The sequence below is a fragment of the Myotis lucifugus genome, unplaced genomic scaffold (genome assembly GCF_000147115.1).
Source record: "Myotis lucifugus unplaced genomic scaffold, Myoluc2.0 scaffold_504, whole genome shotgun sequence".
NCBI classification, from domain to species: Eukaryota; Metazoa; Chordata; class Mammalia; order Chiroptera; family Vespertilionidae; genus Myotis; species Myotis lucifugus.
Window position 1 is genome coordinate 391,481 of NW_005871552.1, and position 7,260 is coordinate 398,740.

At 40.0% G+C, this 7,260-nt stretch overlaps 1 protein-coding gene across 8 annotated transcripts in view; it reads right to left on the minus strand.

The window, feature by feature from the left end:
• Positions 1 to 7,260, minus strand: part of MKL2 (MKL1/myocardin like 2) — a 188,789-nt gene that overhangs the window by 170,675 nt on the left and 10,854 nt on the right. For 6 of the 8 annotated variants that reach the window (XR_002826495.1, XM_023744978.1, XM_023744982.1 and 3 more), the window contains exon 2: positions 6,475 to 6,538. The gene's annotated coding sequence lies outside the window, so the exon portion shown is untranslated. Of the gene's footprint in view, positions 1 to 6,474; positions 6,539 to 6,591; positions 6,637 to 7,260 lie in introns of those variants that run through there. The other 2 variants (XM_023744981.1, XM_023744980.1) reach the window with 1 other exon arrangement.

Sequence of the window (7,260 nt, forward strand, 5' to 3'; positions counted from 1 at the left end):
GAGAAACAAGTACTATTAGAGAAAATGCATATTTTTCAGTGCAATAATTGGTAACCTTTCCATTAAGATTGATGCAATCGTATATAATAAAAGCCTAATATGCAAACTGTCCTCTCGACCAGGAGTTCCAACTGCTCGCTATGACGTGCACTGACCACCAGGGGGCAGCATGGAACATGGTGGGCATCGGTGACATGGCACTGGCAGTGGGCGGCAGGGGAGGTGCTGCCAGCCCAATGGGCCCCAACGAGAGCGGGACAGCGGTGGGATGGTAGACCAGGTGAGTGGGCAGCACCAGGCCAAAGCGGGTGCGAGCGGGGCCTGATAGCCCCACCAATTGCCCCGCAGATGGCAACCAGCAGCGGCGGCGGAAGCCTGATGACTCAGGTGGAGGGGGGTACGCAGGGGCCTGGAGGCCCAGGTGCTGCCCAGGGCCCAGAGGTCAGCTGGGACCTGCCCTTCCACATCAGACGCTCACGCTTTGATCACCAGCCAGGCCCAGGAACCGCATCTGTGCACAAATTTTGTGCACCAGGCCTCTAGTCTGATTATAATTTCCAAGTGTCAGTAATCAGTTCTCAAAGTAAAAGAAAAAGGAAGTGGAATGGTTTCAAGACTCCAGAAAAGATGTAGGAGGATATCCTTTGCCAATGACAGCAATTAATGTTTGAGTGATGGCTGCTGGAACATTCAGACTGAAAAACTTTATTATATTAGAATACACTGAAATCTACTTAAAACAAAACTTACTGGGTTTAATATACACAAACACAACCCTTACCATGAACTACGTGTCCTCGCTGAACAAACTGGCATGAAGGAAAAACTTGCATGATACTCCCATATTTGTCATTATACTATGATACAGGGGAAATGATGGTGTTCAGCCATACTCCCATGTTGGAAATCTTTTTAAAGAGAGTACCTAGACAGCAGTAATAAGCAGAGCCAGACTTCTCTGCCCAGCTCCACACACATATCCATCATGCACACTAAGCAAAGCTTCCAGAGTTAGGAAGGACAAAAATTTCTCAAGGAGGATGGGACAGTCAGAGACTGAGGATATCCCTAGGGAGTTGCACTAAGCACTGCACTCTCTATGGAACTTGTGACCCAAATCTACTGTTCTCCATCCCTTTTTTCTATAACTCTACCCTTAAGACTCTGAGTTAATAAGACCTCTGTGAGAGACCAACTCAGTTACAGATACTATAGAAGTAAGCCCAGTGTTGGCTTTGCTAGGGATCTATTATCCTCTGTATATAAGCACTTAAAATTTTTTTCCTTCCTACTGCAGTTCTATACTCTCACTCTGATCATTGGAGTTTCATCTAAATATTCTGCACCACAAATTCTGTATATAAGATAGAACTTCTCCTCTTTCCAATTTTCCAATCAAATAACCACTTACACTGCCAGTCTAAATTTTAAGCTTGATGACTAAAATAGGAAAAAACTATTACAAATGCACAAAATCCAACTCACTAAATACGTAACAATATCTTAAAACCTGTTTCTTTTTTTAATATGTTTTTATTGATTTCAGAGAGAGGAAGGAAGAGGGAGAGAAAGATAGAAACTTCAACGATGACAGAAAATCACTGATTGGCTGCCTCCTTCCCCCCCTGCCCCACTACTGGGGATCAAGCCTGCAACCTGGGCATGTGCCCTTAGCAGAAATTAAACCATGACCTCCTGGTTCATGGGTTGACACAACAACTGAGCCACACCAGCTGGGCAAAATCTATTTTAGTACAGTATAAAAATGTTTACAAATGCAGCTAAGAGAAATAAATGACAGTCTTAACTACTACTGGTAGTAATTCCTCACTTTCCAGGAGTATTTTTAGAATTAGGTTTAAAGAAATTAACTCATCAGTGAAATGAAAGCTACCTATACACAAATTCCTATACTGCCATAGAAAAGAGATTAAAGAACCCCAAAACTGTGGTTATTTTAGAAAACAAATACAAGCTTATACCATTAGCCACAATATCAGAGGGAAAAGTCTAGGAAATCTCAATTTAGGTACAACTAAAAATTCAGTAATTTCAAGTCTGCCTACATTTAATTTTGGACTATTTTTAAAAAATACAGTCCAAAGTTAATATGGACTGCCTCCTGCATGCCCCACAGTGGGGATTGAGCCTGCAACCCATGCATATGCCTGATGGGGAACTGAACCGTGACCTCCTGGTTCCTAGGTCAATGCTCAACCACTGAGCAACGCCGGCTGAACTGGACTTTTTATGTTTTTTGTTTGTTTGTTTGTTTTTAGGGAGAGAGGGAGGGAAAGGAATAGACAAAAACATCGATGAAAGAGAGACATCGATTGGCTGCCTCCTGCAGGCCCCCTACTGGGGATCATACCCAAAACCTTGGCATGTGTCCTGACTGGGAATTGAACCCAGGACCTCTTGGTACATGGGATGATGCTCAATCCACTAAGCCACACCCGCCAGGCTGGACTATTTTTTAAGGAAGGAGTTGCTAAGCAAATTAAAACACAAATAAAAATTGCTAAATTATTAAATCAATTTTAAAATGTTACATGCAAATAACAAATTAGCTCATGCATTCCCTTATTAGAATCCCATATTCCAATGGAAACAAAATGTATGAGGCAAGAATTCACAATGTTGCTAAAACGTATTAGAGCCCTGATGGATATGGCTCAGTTGGTTGAAGTGTCATCCCCTACATCAAGAAGTGGTGGGTTTGATTCCCAGTCAAGTCACATACCTAGGTTGCAGTTCCATCTCTGGTCAGGGTGAGTATGGGAGGCAACTGATCGATATTTCTTTTTCACATCGATGTGTTTTTTTATTCTCTCTGTCCCTCTTCCTCCCTCACTAAAATCAGTGGAAACTCATGTTATCAGGGGAGGATTAAACAAAAATGGAGTAGATAATTTTTCCATCTTCTCTGTTTATTTTGGCTGTGAAAAACCGGTGTAGGAGTCAGGAAAGCTTAATAGGCAGGATACAGGACAAAGATTTATATATTCTCCATGGCTGGCAATCCATATCTCTACCTCTATTAAAAAAAAAATTTTTTTATCTTTATTGTTGAAAGTATTACATATGTCCTCTTTTTTCTCCCATTGATCCCTTCTAGTCCACCACTACCCCCACCCCAGGCCTTCACCACCCTACTGTCTGTGTCTATGGGTTATGCATATACGCATTCAAGTTCTTTGGTTGATCTCCTCCCACCCACCCACCCCCACCTTCCCTCTGTCTCTACTTCTACCTATTTTTAATAAATGTCGAGCCACACAATTAAAATACAACTCAATTTCTCTCCATTATAACTAAAAATATATTTTGGGGAATTCACTTTATCCTTGTCTTCAAATAACATAACTGAAAAAATACTTCGTCTATAATAGGAAATATAAATAGGATTCCTTAATAAGATCTAGCATCCTTCCTAGTTTAGATACTACTTTGCCCTTAACAGCAACAAAAATACAAATGAAAAAGAATATTTAAAATACCGTAATGTATATGAGCCCGAAAAGAAATGAGATATAGTCCAAATCAATAGTCTAAACAAAATGTCACAAAATTTTAAGGTAGCAAGTGTCACTATAACTATGTATGCCTATATTTGCGAGCATTTAAAAACCACAGGTGCTAGTTTTATTCTCCAAGAAATTAAGTTTCTTAATTAAAACTTAAGATACTTCTCTTTTACATCTTAATTCTAACTCAATGACAATATACACCAATCATGTACTCCTTCAAAAATGGTTTGTGTGTCTATCATGTATGTTCCAGGTATCATATGAGTTGCTAGATGTAAGCTGGTAAATAAAACAGGCTTGGTCCTGGCCTCAATAATTTTAACTTGGACTTAAAAGCACTCACATGGAATGCAATCTATATTATAAGAATATGCATTTTATATCTAGGGAAAAGATAAATTACTTTTTAATCCCCACCTGAGGATATGTTTTTATTATTTTTTAGAGAGAGAGAGAGGAAGAGAGGGAAAGAGCATTGATTGGTTGCCTCCTGTACATGCCCCCAACCGGGGATCGAATCTACAAGCTAGGTAATGTGCCCTACTGGGAATCGAACTGGAAACTTTCTGGTGTTTAAGACAACACTCCAACTGGCTGGGGTGGGAAGTTTTAATTGGCTTTTATTGAGTCAAAGAACAAAGAGTAGGTCAATAGTGTGTATAATCCTATTTGATCAAAATAAAATCAAAAACAAACATAAAATTAGAGCCCACAGTCATATCGGCAACAGGCAAAATCCTTTGGACAGATGAGACTTAATGTCAATATTCATAGGTTTACATGTGAAAGCATATTCACTTAGTTCACGTAACTCAATAATATTCCATGATTACCCAAGTTTGTAAATCCTATTCGGTATGCTTTTCTGCAATTGTACCCATGTTTGAAATCTATTAAGAAGTTGAAATTTTTAAAGCTCTACTATAAATTAAAAAAAACAGGTATTGCTCTCTATAAAGGGAAACTTTCAGTACCCAAAACAATTAGTGTCAATAATTTAAAAATATTTATGAGTTAGGGCAATAGACTAAAAACAAAGAACACAACATATTTTAACATTTTCATCACATTTAAAGTCCAAGAGTGTCTCACTTACACATGAGAATCACAAATACAGTCTCAATAAGGAAATTCTTCATGTAAATAAATATATCAAACTAGAGGCCTGGTGTACGACATTCGTGTAGGGGGTGGGGGGGTGGTCCTCAGCCCGGCCTGAGCCCTCTCGCAGTCCGGGACCCCTCGGGGGATGTCCGACTGCCAGGGAATGGGCCTAAGCCGGCAGTCAGACATCCCCTGAGGGGTCCTTAGCGCTGCCACAGAGGCAGGAGAGGCTCCCACCACTGCCACTGCGCTTGCCACTGTGAGCCCGGCTTCTGACTGAGTGGCTCTGCCTTGCAGGTGGGAGAGGCTACCGCCACCACCACTGCACTCCTCAGCTGTGAGCCCGGCTTCTGGCTGAGCAGCGCTCCCCCTGTGAGAGTGCACTGACCACCAGGGAGCAGCTCCTGCGTTGAGCATCTGCCCCCTGGTGGTGAGTGTGTATCATAGTTACCGGTTGTTCCACGCATATTAGCCTTTTATTATATAGGATGAAAGAGGTCTTTGAAAACATAAAGTTTATTTTAGGCAAAAACCTTGCTATCTCAAAAAGGTACCATTTTTTTCTCCTATTGACTGGAGAAAATTAAAAAGATTTAAAAACTCAGTGTGAGCAGGGGTATGGAAAACATGACCCTCATGGACTTTGCTGGGGATCAGGATGAGGTGGGAGGGTGGTGGTAATAAATTGGTAGACTTTACAGAGGGCACTTTAGCCATATGTATCAATATTTAAAACGTGTATAATATTTGACTCAGTACCTGTATGTCTAAAAAATAAATGAGTAAGTATACAACAATGTAAGTACAGGGTTGATCAACGCATCATTAACTATTATCTCTTAGGAACAAGCTAAATTTCTGTTGTCAAAGGAGTGATTAAATAAATTATGTTGCCTCAAACAATGGCATGTTAGATAGCCAGTAAAATAATCATGTATGATTATGCATGTCTTTTACAAGCATGTGTAGAGATGTACAAAACACTGTTGCATTAAAAAGACCATCATATATAGTATAAACCAATTTACTTAAAGATTTGTATGTAAATACTTATTTTACAGATAAATTCCTAAAAGTATGTTCACCAAAATACTAATGGCAGTCATTTCTGGGTGGTAGAAGTTGGATGTTTACTTATGTCATTATGTTGTTTTATACCGATGGAAGGTTTTTCTCATTATTATAACAACAAAATACAACACCTTTTCATTTAAGAAAAGTAAGTGTTGCTATGTTACCAGAAGTGACTTCAAATCTCTTCAACTCCCTATTTAAAAAAACAAAGCTTTCCCTAAATGTTGTAGATATAATCACCAAACAGCTTATGGATTTCCACCTGCTAGATCTCCTCAGTAGCATGCCCTCAAACAAGAAGATAATGAGAATTTAAATGATTTTATTCAAACAGCCCACCTTTCTGGCATCCACCTAAGGACCCCAGGTGCCATGAACTGAAACCCTCCTAAGCAATCTCCCTCTTACATCTTAAGAAAACAGGCTGTGGAGCGAAATTAAAAATAATAAGCCCTGGCTGATTTTGCTCAGTGGTTAGAGCATCGGCCCAGGGACTTAAAGGTCTCAAGTTCGATTCCTGGTCAAGGGCACATACCTCAGTTGCAGGTTCCCGGCCCAGATAGGGGCACCATGCGGGAGGCAACCAATCGATGTATCTCTCTCATGTGGATGTTTCTCTGCCTCTCTCTCCACCTCCTCCCTCCCTTCCACTCTCTCTAGAAATCAATGGAAAAAATATCCTCAGGTGAGGATTAAAAAACAAAACAAACAAAAAACAATAAGAGAGAATGTTTTTTTAAAAAAATTAAATCATAAAAAAACTTACCTCAGTCAAATATTTAATTATATTCTTGTCTTACATTCTCTTTATTAGCACCTTTATTGTGAACCTGGAAAAGGGGGGGAAAAAGTGAAAATTACTTTTTATTGAACACTTACTTACATGCCAGACAGGTGGTCAAATAAAGCCTCCTGGAGAACATGAAGTCTGAGATAAATTGGAAAAAACAAAATGGAAGTTACTAAAGTGGGATTGTTGGGAAAGAAAGTTGAGACTTGCAAGTATAATTAAATAACTTTCCCTAAAATTTTCAAGGAGCTACATAAATGACTATACTATTGAACAAATTGTCTTAAAGATCTGAAGCAGGTGAAAAGTTGGGTTGCTAGACTCAGAACACCTGCACTGAATCCCAGCTCTCCACTTCCTAGCTTGTGTAATCTTCAGCAAGTCCCCAAGCCTGTGTGCCTCATTTTCCCCATCCTATATAATAAAAGCGTAATATACCAATTGTCCCCTCCACCGGGATTCGACCAGGGGGTGGGGCCTGCCATGCACTGGGCCTCTAGTATGTATAATAACAATATCCAACTCAAAACTGTGGAGGATTATATAAAGTAATCCACATCAAGACTTTATAACAGTTTCTGGAATGTAACAAATGTTCAATAAATGTTAATTATTGCTTTTATTATTATACTAAACTCTAGTATACTCTAGTAACTAGAGGCCCAGTGCACGAATTCATGCATGGGTGGGGTCCGGCTGGCCTGGCCCCAATCAGGGCAGATTGCGCCAGGCCTGTCGGGAGGAGGAGACAGCGGGTGGTTT